Raw genomic sequence first — 15,407 nt, forward strand, 5'->3', positions numbered from 1 at the left:
TTGGCAGAAATTCAGACGGGATTTCTGGTCCAACTTGAGTGAGCTATATCTCCTAGTATATGAGGAGTTATGGAGTGAATAAACAATATAAATTGAAGTTCATTGCGTGATTTCCAACGCAACAAACAGTTCGTCAATACAATATTAGAGTAAGAAGTTATAGGCATTTCAAAACAGACTGCCTGAAGGTCACGGACCTTAGCGAAAATTTTAGAAACTGACACAAAACAGACTTAAGTCGGTGGAGTTGATGTAAACCGACTTTGGGTTGCTATATAAAGCCCCTAAACTTTATTTCCATTCAATTTTACAAGTCCAAAACGTCCAAAAAGCTCAACAAATCTCTACAAAGTTCTTCAATGGCCTTAGGCCATTGTTAGATCAAATGTATTGAAGTTTATGCGTCGGGAAGCTCGGGAAGGCTGGGGGTCACGTCATTGTGTCGTGATTGTTGCGAAGTGAACTGAAGAAGTCGTGGATCTTGAAGTTAAAACGGCTAAAGATTCAATTGGGGCGTGATAAGGTAAGATCCTCTCGTTATATTTATGAAATTTTGTTAATTCAGGGTTGTAGTCGCTAAATTATAGCGTATTTAGTTGAAGTGAGAAAAAAAATGGAGTAACATTATAATGGTGTTATTTATTGGATGAATTGTTGGTGGTATTAAAATTGGTAGTGCTGATGTTGGGTATGTTGTTGTCGCTGTTGTTGTGGTTGTTGTTGTAGACTTGGAAACGTAAAAAATAGAGGAAATGCTGCCCGAATTTTTGTAAGTCCAAACTTGTTTTATAAGACCTAAGTGTTGATATGCCATCAAGTTGATAAATAACTAAGGTCATATATCCTCGTATAGGTGTGAGGGAAGGTTGGGCTTCAGAATAGGAGATTCCTTCAAGAGGCAGTCTAACGATCAAGGTATGTAAGGTTTTCGCTATCGTTTTCCTTGGCACAAATCAATAGAACCCTAGCGTGCATTATCAATCCATTCGAGTCTATTCCGAATTTCCTACATTTTACGAAATATATATATATATATATATATTTTACGAAAAAATACGTATTTCATGAGAAGTACATATATCTTATGAAAGATGCTTATTTTTTCGAAAAATCTCTATTTTTACGAAATTTTCGAGAATTTAAGAAATTAAGTAAACGTCCCCAGCCAAGTCGTTCATTGACTCCTATTAAGCTGTCCGTATACTTTATGAAAAATCCTTATGATGTTAATGTGAGTATTATCATTTGAGTCATTCCTTGTCCTTGATATGTGTCCCATAATATATTTGGAGGTATAACGACCTTACGTCACTCCGAAAGGCCCAATGTCACTTCTTTGACTCCTCATGCATTTATATATATATATATATATATCGCACTATTTTACTCCACCAAGTCGCGCTATAGTCGGTCGGGTATGACTCGTAGATGTGCAACCACTGATAAGTTGAGAATTCACATCGAGTCCCGTGCGGTCGTACGTTTCAGACCGAGTCTCATTAGGGCCGGGTACTTTATGATATAATGATGTTTTCCTGGATGCAAGGAGGATGATGATATGATGATGAAGATATACACACCGAGTCCTGAAAAGGCCGGGTACACTTCATACCGAGTCCTGAAAAGGCCAGGTACGCTTCACACCGAGTCCCACTAGGGCCGGGTACGTTATATTTATATATATATATATTACGTATATTTAATTGCATATGAAAAGTGATTTTCTCATGCATGGCATATTGTATGGTTTCAGATGTCACAGGTTACCAGCTATCACTATTCTCCCATGTTTACATTTATATTTTACTAATGTCATTACTTTCCTGCCTTACATACTCAGTACTTTTATCCGTACTGACCGTCCTATTTGTTGGGGCGCTGCATTTCGTGCTATAGGTCCTGATAGGCAGAGCAGAAGGACCTTCTCAGTAGGATCGCCAACTTCAGCGGGACGTTAGCAAGTACCACTATGTCGGGCTTGCTAGTTGGGTATATATCGAGTCTACATGTTATGTATATGACAGATATATGTACTCTTGGAGCCTCATGGATAGTGTAATGGGTGTCAGAGTCATGCATGTTTTCATTATACTTATGATACACATGTTATAGCCTGGGCAGCTATATGATATTTTATGATGTTCATGTTGCGGCCTTGTCGCCCAGCTTACGTATACAGTCGTTCACGAAGAGGTTATGTTAACCTTGTTTTAGGCCTTTCTCTATATTAGTACTCTTATATGTACATGCTAATGATTACGATCAGGATTTTTGTATTAAGGTTATATTATGTCACCTCAGGCGGTACTCGGCTGTTAGGGTCGGTGCCCGTCATGCCCCTCGTCGGGGTGTGACAAAGTGGTATCAGAGCAGGTCAGTCCTAAGGATGTCTATAAGCCGTCTCTAGTAGAGTCTTGTTTATAGGTATGAAGCGCACTATACTTATAAACAGGAGGCTACAGGACATTTAGGAATGTATCCTTTCTCCATGATCTAGATCGTGCGATAGATCCGAAACGTAGGAAAGTTCGTTCCTGATCCTATCTTCGTGTTTGAATTGCAGTAATGCGGATGAAGAGAAAGATTTTAGTTAGTAGAAGTAACGGGATAGCCCCAGGGTGGATATTAGGCTAGCACCACCCGCCGGTACAAGTCAAAGGATCATAGAAGGGAGATTAAAGCAGAAGTGATGAAACTGTGACACCATTTACCAAACAAATAAGATACGGGACTTCACTATCCAAGACAATATAACTTACTGTTCCACCCCTCCCATTAGAGATACCGAAGTAAGGGACCCCAGATTTACTTCATGCCAAATACCCGAGCGAAAGGAACTCAGAAGTAGAGCCTAGCACTTGTGATATGATACGTGGTACACATAAGGGAATAAGGGCTTATCGAAGTGGGTAACATTAATGATGGAATGACACGAGATTCAGAATACGTATTGGGAATCACGATTGACTGAATGCAAATTAGGTGAGAAGCCCAGGACACCACTAGAGAGTAAGAAGGAACCGAAATAAGAGGAATTAGGGATACTGGGAACATCTTGGCCAAGTTTCGTGAACAGTTATGAGATAAAGTGCTAACGGATGCATTGGACAACAATCAAGTCAAATAAGTATAGAGGAATGCCAAAGAAAGAACTAAAGTGTGACAATGACGAAGAATTATGGATGGAAAAGAGGTAAGTTAAAAAATAGGCTACGCGAACATAAGAATCCTATCTACATTACGTGGGAATAAGTATATAAGTGAAATCCTGATTTAGAAAAAGTTGTACGATATATAGTGGTATGAGCGTTAAATGTTATAAATGCCGCAAGGGAATGACCACCTCCGAAGGAAAAGAATGCTCGTCCCAGCAAGTAAGTTGAGTCAGAGCTAACATCAAAACACGGCTACCAGGGATTCACCATAAGGAGATGATGACTTAAGAATGAAACGACAAACAATTGGACATAGGAAAGACTCTTGCAACTAATCGCAAGAGGCCACGGTATGGATACATATTGTGAAATAAATGTTATCGCGCATGGTTAAGTAAGAATGTGAAGGCACACATGTGTCTCGCGAAATACCCGAGGGATGTTGGAACCCTATAGTATGAGTGTATACCCTAATAAGCGGTACATGTCTAATGAACTGGATTTCACCCCTATAGGCCACAAGTAAACTAGGACAACACGGACAAGGTTAGGAAAACATGAGGTGAAAAAGGGAAGAGATGCGTAAGTACGCATAATAGGACTACAAGAAAAGGTGAGGGGAAGAAGGAAACAGGAGTTGGGCAACTGTGTACTCGAGAAAAAGAGCCCATAAAGGCAAGGATAGTTGGAAAGATATTGATTTAAAGAGGTTAGCATCAATAATTATGGTAAAGGAATCGCAAGGTAAATAGTACACTAAGAATGCTTAGTTATAAACAAAGAGTTAAGAAGGTGTTAAAGGAACACAAGAGATATCGTAAGATATGCTTGACCAGACAAGAGATCTCGTAAGATATGCTTGACCTTGGATCAGTCGGTAGGAGACAAGGGGGTAACTCCATAATGGAAGATTTCAAGATTGCTAACATAAGAGATACCATGCGTCGAGATCATGACAAGATGCAAGTTAAATGAGATGTCTTAAAAGCACTATATGAGCCTCATAAAGAAGGAATACGAACAAGAATATATGAAGCTAGAATAACATGGGTATGCAACGCAAGCAGTGGGTATGATGGTGGGATAATAAGTTAGCCCTCCTAGAAAGGGAATGACGTAAGAAAGAAGTCCAACCACTCAGTGACGTAGGAAGACCGTCATCAAACAAGAGGATCGCATTAATGAAAAAGAAATAGTATTCAGGTAACCGTATCCCTATAAGGGGGGAAGTTATGAAGACGAAAGAAGAGAAGAGCAACAGAAGGGTTAAAGCGTTTCATGAAATTAAAAAGTGTATGAGTAAGGATAATAAACGGTTGACGAGAATAGCACTAGATATGGAAGGGAGGTAGTTAAATGGACAATAAGGAGTATTCGTCTCAGTGGCGAATGGGTAGATGCTAACTAAAAGCCTAAAAGCTAAGCAATAAAGATACGTACGACATAACAACAAGACGAACCGACGTAGTCACCGGGATGACGCAAACTACGAACATCAACTCGTTTAGATTTTAATAGAAGGAGTCTGCAAGGCCGTGGGATAGGAACACAATTAATAAAGTCTAGGCAAGAAGGAGGGCGACGAAGAGTAGTGAAAAAGACTAGACCACAATAAGTACCTGTCATTTGAGAGACAACAACTTCACTTAGAAGAAGTAAAGAGTGAATCAGGAAAAGGAAGATGTATACATGGGAAATTCGGAAGTTGTTCGGTTGGGGTAAAACAACCAGCTAAGGGAAAGAAAACAGAGGAAGATAGCAAAAAGCCTGAATCATTACGACAAGCTATGTGCCAACTCTAGAGGACTTCGCTATGTTAACTAGTCCCTGCAACTCGGTGTTCAATAAGAGGGATCCATCGAACAAGACGTAACCTTCGAGGTACAAACTATGAACGTATAGTCAGAGAGACATTAATAGTAATTAATGAAGGTACAATAAACTATGGAGGTTAGTGTAAAGGGATACAGTATCAGGAGACCCTAGGTTCAGGTTTGAAAGGACGACAAGAAGTTACAAACATAACTATTACCTCAGATTCGACTATTAACTAAGGAGGCGAGAAATAAAGCAATATCTAGAAACCAAGAAGAAGCAGTTACAAAGGTAGTGCATAACTCAACTGCCTCTAAGAACATACCAACCAAGAAGAAGCAGTTACAAAGGTAGTGCATAACTCAGTTGCCTCTAAGACTCAAGGTATGTTCGTAATATTAGTAACCAAATCACTGAGTAAAAGCATTGGACACTAACACATGCTCCGACCCTGATCCCTACATTAAGAATAGGACAAGAAGGAAGGGAAATTTTGAGGACAGAATGCCACAAAGCCCGGTGGGAATAACTACCTATGATTAAAAGAGAGCTAAAGACTAAAGGTAAGAGTGACATCCAAAGGCTTGTCCAGAAGAGTGAAGCGATAGTCGAAGGAGATAAAACTCAAAGATAAGACAAACAGCCACAAATGGAGGGACTGATAATTACGGATAGTCAATACATAATTAGTTGCACCAGACAAGACCCCCTTACATTCGAGGATGAAAAGGGGGGAAGGATGTCATAATTCGCACCTTTCACATAATTAGTCCCTTGCTAGTCAGTTGGAGAAGGCTAGGAGGAAATACTCTTTTATTAAAGTTATAAGTAAAACTGTTTAGCAATGGTTACGTACGTTCAGAGTCATCGAAAATTCTATTCAGACGTAGGACGAAAAGATCTAGAGTTTATGTCTATAAGGAATGCTATGAGGATGAATAAAAATGGAGTTGTCCCATGTTGGTTTTAAAGAATTGTAAGGGGACAAGTTGCTATATCATTATACTGTCCCACATAATGCCAAGGTATAGGCGAAATGATAAACTTGGAATAACCTTATCGCGTAGTAACTTTTAACATTCGAGGACGAATGTTCTTAAGGGGGGAAGGATATTACACCCTATACTTGTGTGTGACGTCTTATGATGATGCAAACCTCCCTTAAGTATACTTAGTAGTTAAGATCATATATGGGATGTATCGGGAGGATTGGAGGTCAAACGGGTGAAAAATGAAATAATGTTACACCTTGGAAATCTCATATGGCTAGTGCCATAAGTAGACTAATGTGAGTATGGAGGGTCCATGGAATTCTTATAAGGATAAGAAAGACTTTTAACAAGTGTTAAAAGAGTACCTAAAGGTTCCGGGGTCAAGCGGGTTGAAGAAAATTAGTTGTCAAAACTTTGGAAAAAACTTGGCAAAAATTCAGACGGGATTTCTAGTCCAACTTGAGTGAGCTATATCTCCTAGCATATGGAGAGTTATGGAGTAAATAGACTATCCAAATTGAATTTCATTGAGTCTAGTTTCCAACGAAACAAACTTTTCATTGATACGACATCGGTGTGGGAAGTTATAGGCATTTCCAGACAGATTGCCAGAAGCTCGCGGACATTCATGAAAATTTTAGAAACCAACCCAAAATCGACTTAAGTCTGTGGAGTCGGGGCAAACCGACTTTGGGATACTATTTAAAGCCCCTAAACTTCATTTCTATTCATTTTTACAAGTCCAAAACGTCTAGAAGCTCCACAAACCTCTACAAAGTTCTCCAATGGCCTTAGGCCATTTTTTTAGATCAAATGTATTTAAGGTTATGCGTCGGGAAGCTCAGGAAGGCTCGTGGTCACGTCATTGTGTCGTGATTGTTGCGAAGTGATGTGAAGAAATGGTGGATCTTGAAGTTGAAACGACTAAGGATCGATCCTCTCGTTATATTTATGAAATTTTGTCAATTAAGGGTTGTAGTCGCTAAATTACAGAGTATTTAGTTGAAGTGAGAAAAAAAAATGGAGTAACATGATATTGGTGTTATTGATTGGATGAATTGTTAGTGGTACTAAAATTGGTATTATTGATGTTGGGTTGGTTGTTGTCGTTGTTGTGGTTGTTGTTGTACCCTTGGAAACGTAGTAAAAATAGAAGGAATGCTGCCCCGAATTTTCATAACTCCGAACTTGTTTTATAAGACCTAACTGTTGATATGCCATCAAGTTTAGCACTAACTAAGGTCATATATCATCGTATAGGTGCAAGGGAAGGTTGGGCTTTGGAATAGGAGATTCCTTCAAGAGGCAGTCAAACGATCAAGGTATAAGATTTTCGCTATCGTTTTCCTTAGCACGAATCAATAGAACACGTAGTGTGCATTATCAATCCATTCCAGTCTATTCCAGGTTTCATACATTTTTCGAAAAATACATATTTTATGAGAAGTAAATATATTTTATGAAAGATGCTTATATTTTCGAAAATCTCTATTTTTATGGAATTTTCGATATTTTACGAAATTAAGTAAACGTCCCCAGCTAAGTCGTTCATTGACTCCTATTAAGACTTCCATATACATTATGAAAGATCCTTATGATATTAATGTGAGTATTATCATTTGAGTCATTCCTTGTCCTCGATATGTGTCCCATAATATATTCGGAGGTATAACGACCTTACGTCACTCTGAAAGGCCCAATGTCACTTCTTTGACTCCTCATGCATTTATATATATAGATGTATGCACTATTTTACTCCACCGAATCGTGCTATAGTTAGCCGGGTACGGCAAGTAGATGTGCAACCACTGATCAGTTGGGTATTCACACCGAGTCCCGTAAGGGACAGGTATGTTTCACATCGAGTCCCGTAAGGGCCGGGTATGTTATGATATAATGATATTTTCCCGGACGCGGGGAACCCTAGATACTGGGAGGATGATGATATGATGATGATGATGATATACACACTGAGTCCTGAAAAGGTTGGGTACGCATCACACTGAGTCTTGAAAAGGCCGGGTACGCTTCACACCGAGTCCCACTAGGGCCGGGTACGTTATATATATATATATATATATATATATATATATATATATATTATGTATATTTACTTGCATATGAAAAATGATTTTCTCATGCATGGCATATTGTATGGTTTCAGATGTCACAGGTTACCAGTTATCACTATTCTCCCATGTTTACATTTATATGTTACTGATGTCATTACTTCCCTGCCTTACATACTCAGTACTTTTATCCGTACTGACCGTCCCCTTTCTTGGGGCGCTGCATTTTGTGCTGCAGGTCCTGATAGGTAGAGCAGAAGGACCTTCTCAGTAGGATCTAACACTGAAATGGATATGTCTATTCTGGAAGATAGTAGAAAGGTATAAAATCACATACTACAGAGATGATATAAGTATATGAGAGACTTGCTAAGATTACTACAGAGCTTTAACTGGTGAAGTGTAGCATAGCCGAGGATAGCAATAGCAAGATAGAATATATGTTGGGAAACCTGAGTTAAGATATAGTATCCTAGAAATGGTATATCTCTTAAACCAAAGCTCAAAAGAGGATTCAGGGAAGGAGTATCTTAGCAAGATGGATTCCTAAGATATAGAACTAACTTTATATTAAATATAGCAAGGGTAGATGGCCTGTTTAGAGGCAACAAAGATGTATCATGACCTTGGTAGATTGATAGAAAGAACATATTACAGAGTTCGTGGTCCATTAATAGATAAACAGAAGTTTGAGATACTGAAGTATCATATGGTTATGTCATTGAGGAATGAGGAAATGATCAGTATGGATTTTGTAATGGTAAGGAATTAGGAAAGCTACATATGGAATTATTCGATTATCTAGTCACTTTGGTTACCCGATTAAGATGTTCAGTTCTCTACTAGCACATGAGGATCAGTATATTCAGAGAAACCTAAAGAATATAGATTACCCCAGTATTCTTTCCCACGTTGAGATAAGTGGGTAAGTAGAGCACACTTTTCCGACGTCCAAGTACATGTCATGAGCATGTATATTAGAACCTTAAAGAAAATTGAGACGACTAGTTAGTATGGATTGAATTTGCATATGGTATTAGTCATTATTCCAATATCTATATGGCTCATATTAAGCTCTATAAGAATGGGAGAATGTCAGATTGTTTGAAATTTGGAATCTCATCCTGAAGAAATTTACGAGAAGTAATAAGGAAGATAAGTTGACCCTTGGATATTTTGGACTTCATAAGATGATAGTCGAAAGACCTACTAGATTTACCCTCAAAATCGAAGTCTGTATATTCAGTCTTTTACAAGTCTATACTTCGCAAGTGTATTGAGAAATCCCCCCACAGTTATACCAATTGATGATATTTGGAGTACGAAACAATTATTGTATTAGGAAGTCCCTACTACTCTCTTAGATCGCCAAAGTTCTAGGATTGTGGATTAAAAACCAGAGATGTAGCCTTGGTAATAGTATTATGGAAGAATGTGAAGGTAGAAGAGATGATTTGAGAAGTTAAGAAAGATATGAGATCCAAGTATCCACATTTGTCTCCATTACTAAAGGAACTCTAGACTGAGACATTACAACCTTCAAGTTGGTAGTATTACAGCTACAAAGGAAGCTCTGCCGAAACTTCCATAAGATCCCCGAGAGTTTAACATTCGAGGACAAATGTTTTTAAAGAGGGGGTGAATGTTACACCTCAAAAATTTTCGCGTCGTTTGCGTTGTGAGTAAACTAACATAAGCTTGGAGAGGTCATGGAACCCTTATAAGGTAAAGGAATACTCTTAACAAGTGTTTAAGCAAGTGTCTAAAGGTTCCGGGATCAAGCAAATCGAAGAAAATAAGTTTGTCAAAAATTTGGAAAAATTTGGCAGAATTTTGGACAGAAATTTTGGGTCAACTTTAGAGAGGTATATCTCCTAGAATACGAGGAGTTACGGAATCCATAACCTATGTAAACTGAAGTTCAGCGAGTGTTCTTTCCCATGAAACTAACCATTTGTCGATATCATATCGGAATAGAAAGTTATGGACGTTTCAAAACTGGCCGTCAGAAGCTTCTTCCCGAACGCTAGCCAAGGCCTCGCGAACACTAAGGGAATTGCTAAGGCGGTGGAAATCGACCTTCTACCCTACAAATACAATCACCACTCATTTTTAACTCATTTTTACATCCAAAAAGATCTAGAAACTTCAGGGATCAGTCTCCCAACATTCCATATTATTAACACCAAGAAAATCATAAGGAGGTTATGTAATCTAGACTCGGGAAGCTCGTGACAACATCGTATTATAGTGATTATTGTGAAGCAAGGTGAAAGATGGCGGGATATTGGGTTTGAAGCCATCAAGGACCAATTGAAAGTTAATAAGGTAAGATCTTTCCTCTATAACTATGGAATTAAGTTAATCCGAAGTTATATTCGCTAGATTATCGTGTAATACCTCAAATTGTACAAAAGGTGAAACAAGTCTTGTATGAAATACCATATTGAGGTAAAGGAATGTTGATCATATGTGGTTGTTGTATATGTTTAAGTGAGTTGCTTTTGGAGGATTTTAATGGTTTAAAGTAAAGGAAAAACATAGTATAAAGGTTGCAGTTTGATATGTTGATGTTGTTGGCTTATGGATTGATTTTTGAAGGAAGTTCCGGATGGATTTGTATATGTTTGTCATGTAGTATCTTGATTATGTTATTGTTGATATAGTTAGTGATGTTTGGGAGTTGTTTTGGAATTTGGAGGAAGTAGATAATATAGGGGAAATGCTGCCCAAATTTCGTCAGCTTACTTAATAGCTTAGTTTGACCTCATAAGCATTTCACTGAATTAACCTTGGTGCAAATTATCTTGAATGTAGATTTGCAAACTCGAGAGGATAAGCGCTAAGTAGTTAAGGAGACGACAAGGTATGTTAAGGCTAATCCTTTCTTTCTTAAGGCACGGTTCCTATGTAGTGAACCTACACACGATATCCATAATATTCTTATTCCTAAAAATGGTAGCAACTCATGATTCTCAAGGTTCTTATGATATTATTGATAAGTGTTCTCCATGATGATAATGATTCCATTTCTAGAGATACCAAAGCTTATAGTTTTTGATGTCATTATGATATTATTGAGCTTGTTTGATGATTATTGATTTTATTCATTGTTGTTGATCTCACCTTGTGGTAATTGTTCTTTCAAGGTGAGATATAGCGATGATGATGATTCCATAATGATAATCGGAGGTTACTGACGTTCCGTCACTCCGATAGACTTATCGCTTTTATTGGGCTCTCATACATGCTTTATATATATGTATGTATTTTCTCACACCGAGCCGCGCTATAGTCGGCCGGGTACAGTACCTATTGTGCACACCACTGCAGTGGGTAGGTCATGATGATACCCCGAACACGGGATGATATGATATATGGATCGGGCTGCACATTCCGTAGCACTAACATTTATGGATCGGGCTGCACTTTCCGCAGCACTAACATTTATGGATTGGGCTGCATGTGCCGCAGCCCTAACATTTATGGATCAGGCTGAACGTTCCGCAGCACTAACACTTATATTATATATGTATGAAATTTTTATTTTAAAAGCTAAGCATACATGATATCCGCCTTAAGAGGCAATCAGATGTACAAGTTACTTCTCCTATCTCATGTTCCCTCCATACTTTCATTATGTTGTTATTCATTCCTCACATACTCAGTACATTAATCGTACTAACGTTCTTTTGTTTGCGGACGCTGCGTTCATGCCCGCAGGTAGACGGTTCAGACTCATAGGCTAAATTCTCAACGGTTGTACATGAGCACTCCACTTGTTCTGGAGTAGCAGTCCAGTTGGTATGATCCTATGTGTACAGATGGGCACGGTGGGGATACTGTCCTATCCTTATTATGTTATGTACTCCAGTAGAGGCTCGTAGACAGTTATGCCCAGTTAGATGTTCTATGACCTTCTCGGTCCTTATTTTGTTGTATACTTGGTTTCATCTTAATGATGCTTATGTATATCTTTTGGGCTGGTGTCCCTTACCGCTGGCGATATTTATAAGTTAGCAAGATGGCCTACTCAGGTATGATTATATGATGAGATACATGTATGTTTTGTGGTGCTCGGGTGACTAGCTGCGAGCGTCCGTCATGGCCCTCTAGTGGGTGTCAGAGTCATGCATGTTTTCATTATACTTATGATACACATGTTATAGCCTGGGTGGGTATATGATAATTTATGATGTTCATGTTGCGGCCTTATCGGCAAGCTTATGTATATAGTAGTTCACAAAGAGGTTATGTTATCCTTGTGTTAGGCCTTTATGTGTACCGGTTCTCTTATATGTACATGCTAATGATTACGAGCAGGATTATTGTATTAAGGTTATATTATGTCACGTCAGGCGGTACTCGGCTGTTAGGCTCGAGTGCCCATCATGCCCCTCGTCGGGGCGTGACAAGATGACTTTACAGTCCCCCCAACACCTTTGACCGTTCGAGGATGAACGGTTGTTCAATTGGTATCTGATGTAACGACCCGCTTGGTTGTCATCAAAACCTTCTACAGTCCATATTCAAAACCAAGATTCGTGTGGAATAAAGGCTAAATTCACTTACACATATTGTGTAAAATTGAAATCGTGAGCAAATCATGAGAAATCAAAACTCACAGGCCCGGATAAAAATTATTCGCTGCAGCGAGTTCGTTACACTGAAAAGCCTATCGCTGCAACGAAGATGGCAAAAATCAGAAAGATATAAATAGCCCATTTCGGGGTTTGTCCCACTTATTATTCAAAACCCTATCCTAGGAAACCTCCTGGAGATATTCGATAGAACATTCGGAGACTTCGTCAAGGTAAGCCCTCAACCATCATTATTGGTAAGAATTCATAAAGATAATCCCGCCCGTAATAAGTTGCCCCTCAAGATTAATAAAAGGAGAATTGTCTGTAAACAACCTAGAAACATTAATCACCACGAAATCGAGATTAATTATGTATGCATGATTTTGACTCTTGATCTCGTGTTCGTTAAATTCTTAGAATTCGCTGTCAAGGCCTTGGTTCGGAATTTGCATTGGGAGGAGACTTCACGACGCTCATGATAGCTGCTCGGCATCGAGGTAGGTTATGTCTTACTTGAGTTAGACTTTGATTAGGAAAACGTACACATGAAGTAGAATTGATGGGAGAAAGCTGTCACGACCCAACCGGAGGGCCATGACGGGCACCCGCTGTTAACCCACTTGGGCACCTCTCATCGTACATTCATATTTACATCTAGGTGAGCCACATGGCCTACTCATGCTTTCTATACATCGATAATACTAATCACATCAGGCAACGACACATTTATATCCTCATCAATAACAATACCCATATCCATATACACAAGCCGACGAGGCTAACAAAATAATATGCAAAATATGAGCCGACAAGGCTACAAGACATCTAACCATACACAACTGCCTACGAGCCTCTTAGAGAGTATGTGACATCACATAGACGGGATAGGACCCCGCCATGCTCATACATACACAACAGAATAGTACCCAAAAGCTGCAGCTCCGAATCAAATGGAGCTCCTCTATGCAGTCTCTGAACAAGCAGTCTATGGGTCAAGCCTGTCTCTCTATCCACCTGCGGGCATGACGCAGCGTCCATAAATAAAAAGACGTCAGTACGAATAATGTACTGAGTATGTAAAGCATGATCACTAATAGAATGAAAGAGCTAGGTATACCTCTAGCGTCGTTCGACATATTTACTTACCCTCTTTCTAATGGGAAACTTCCATTTCATACATTCAAACATTTAGAAGTATCATACCCGACCATGAAGGTTTGGTGTTTTACGTACCCGACCATGATGAGGTTCGGTGCTATACGTACCTTGCCCTACCAAGGCTCAGTGTTATCCATACCCAACTGCAGTGGTGTGCGCGCGATAAATATCATACCCGGCCATATAAGCTCGGTGTCACATAATAGCCATTCATACTTATACACGTATACATACTAGTCCATAAGAATCAGCAACATCATTATCATCATCCTTTTCGTTACTTCTTTTCTTGGAGGATCAACTATCATATAAAGGGGGCAATGGCATCGTGAAAACATCAAGAATCATGAGCTTTAGTAATTTTAGAGATAGAGTCATTTGGAAGACATTATGGAACTCATGAGAGGGCGTATAGCAAAAGAATCATGCCTTAATGAAAGAAGGGTTAGCCTTACATACCTCATCGTCTTCTTAACTACTTAACGTTCACCGTCGAAGCTTGGAGAATCTACATTTTGAAGGATTCATGCCATGATTAAGCCTTAATGATACTCTTAATTTCAACTAGAACAATTCATGATCTAATAAAAATTAGGCAGCATTTCCCCTATTTCATCAACTTCCACCATATTACAAAAAAACTCCCAAACAACCACAATAACATCCACAATATCATAATCAAGTAATCACATTCCCATAAGTCTTCAAAATTCATTCTCATGTTTAACTTATACTAACAACTCCACACCCATCCTTAGCACACTTTCATACAATGCTTCCTCATCACTATTATTACCTTCCACAACAAGATTATACCCATATCACACTAGGAATCATGACTCAAGTTAGCTTACTACTCAAAAATATCATAAAAGCTTCATTTAGAACTCATTTTCTACTTTCTTCTTCTACCCAAGTTTTTCAACAACCAAGCATTCATGATAACATGAAATAAGCATGAAAACTAACCTTTTCTCTCATAAGAATGAGTTTTGGAGCAGCTATCAACTTATATGAAAACCCTAGCTTCAATACCCAAGAATTTCTTGCTGTCTACTAACCCTATCAAGACTTCTAACACATGGATATCTTGATTCTTGCCTCTTGATCTTTGTTTTCTCTTGGGTTGGAGTTGAATATCCTTAGAGAAGGGTTTTGGAGCTCTCAAGACTTGTGGAAAAGTGGAAAATGAAATAAAAGAACAAGGGTCGTCTATTTATACAAAAATTAAAAAGCAGCCCGATGGACTTATACGAACCATTTATACGGTCCGTATAATATTATACTGTCTGTATAAATGGACTGTATAACACCACCATGAAAATATCCCTTTCTGTAAAGGTCATGCTATACGGACGCCCCTTATATAGACCGTATAAAGTTATACGGACCGTATAAGTGGTCGTATGAACTCAAAATTATCCGAAACTTTCTCTCTTTGATTCGTTTGACTGCCAATCCTTGTGGAACCTTCTTGACACTTATATAACATTTTATTAACCATACAATTGGCCCTATAGCAGCCCCTCAAGGCATTACCAAATAAATATTAGCTCAATTACAGCGAAAACCTTTCCGAACACAACTTAGATTTCACTTCCTTCCACAAACTTAGGTTCATATATTCATACAACT

At 38.7% G+C, this 15,407-nt stretch overlaps 1 long non-coding RNA gene across 1 annotated transcript; it reads left to right on the forward strand.

Annotated features, from left to right (window-relative positions):
* Positions 1 to 315: 315 nt before the first annotated feature.
* Positions 316 to 7,051, forward strand: LOC132043918 (uncharacterized). The gene is made up of 2 exons (XR_009411957.1): positions 316 to 618; positions 6,989 to 7,051. It is a non-coding gene; the product is annotated as an uncharacterized LOC132043918 (long non-coding RNA).
* The last annotated feature ends 8,356 nt before the right edge of the window (positions 7,052 to 15,407 follow it).

This window comes from Lycium ferocissimum, unplaced genomic scaffold, assembly GCF_029784015.1.
Source record: "Lycium ferocissimum isolate CSIRO_LF1 unplaced genomic scaffold, AGI_CSIRO_Lferr_CH_V1 ctg3039, whole genome shotgun sequence".
NCBI lineage: Eukaryota > Viridiplantae > Streptophyta > Magnoliopsida > Solanales > Solanaceae > Lycium > Lycium ferocissimum.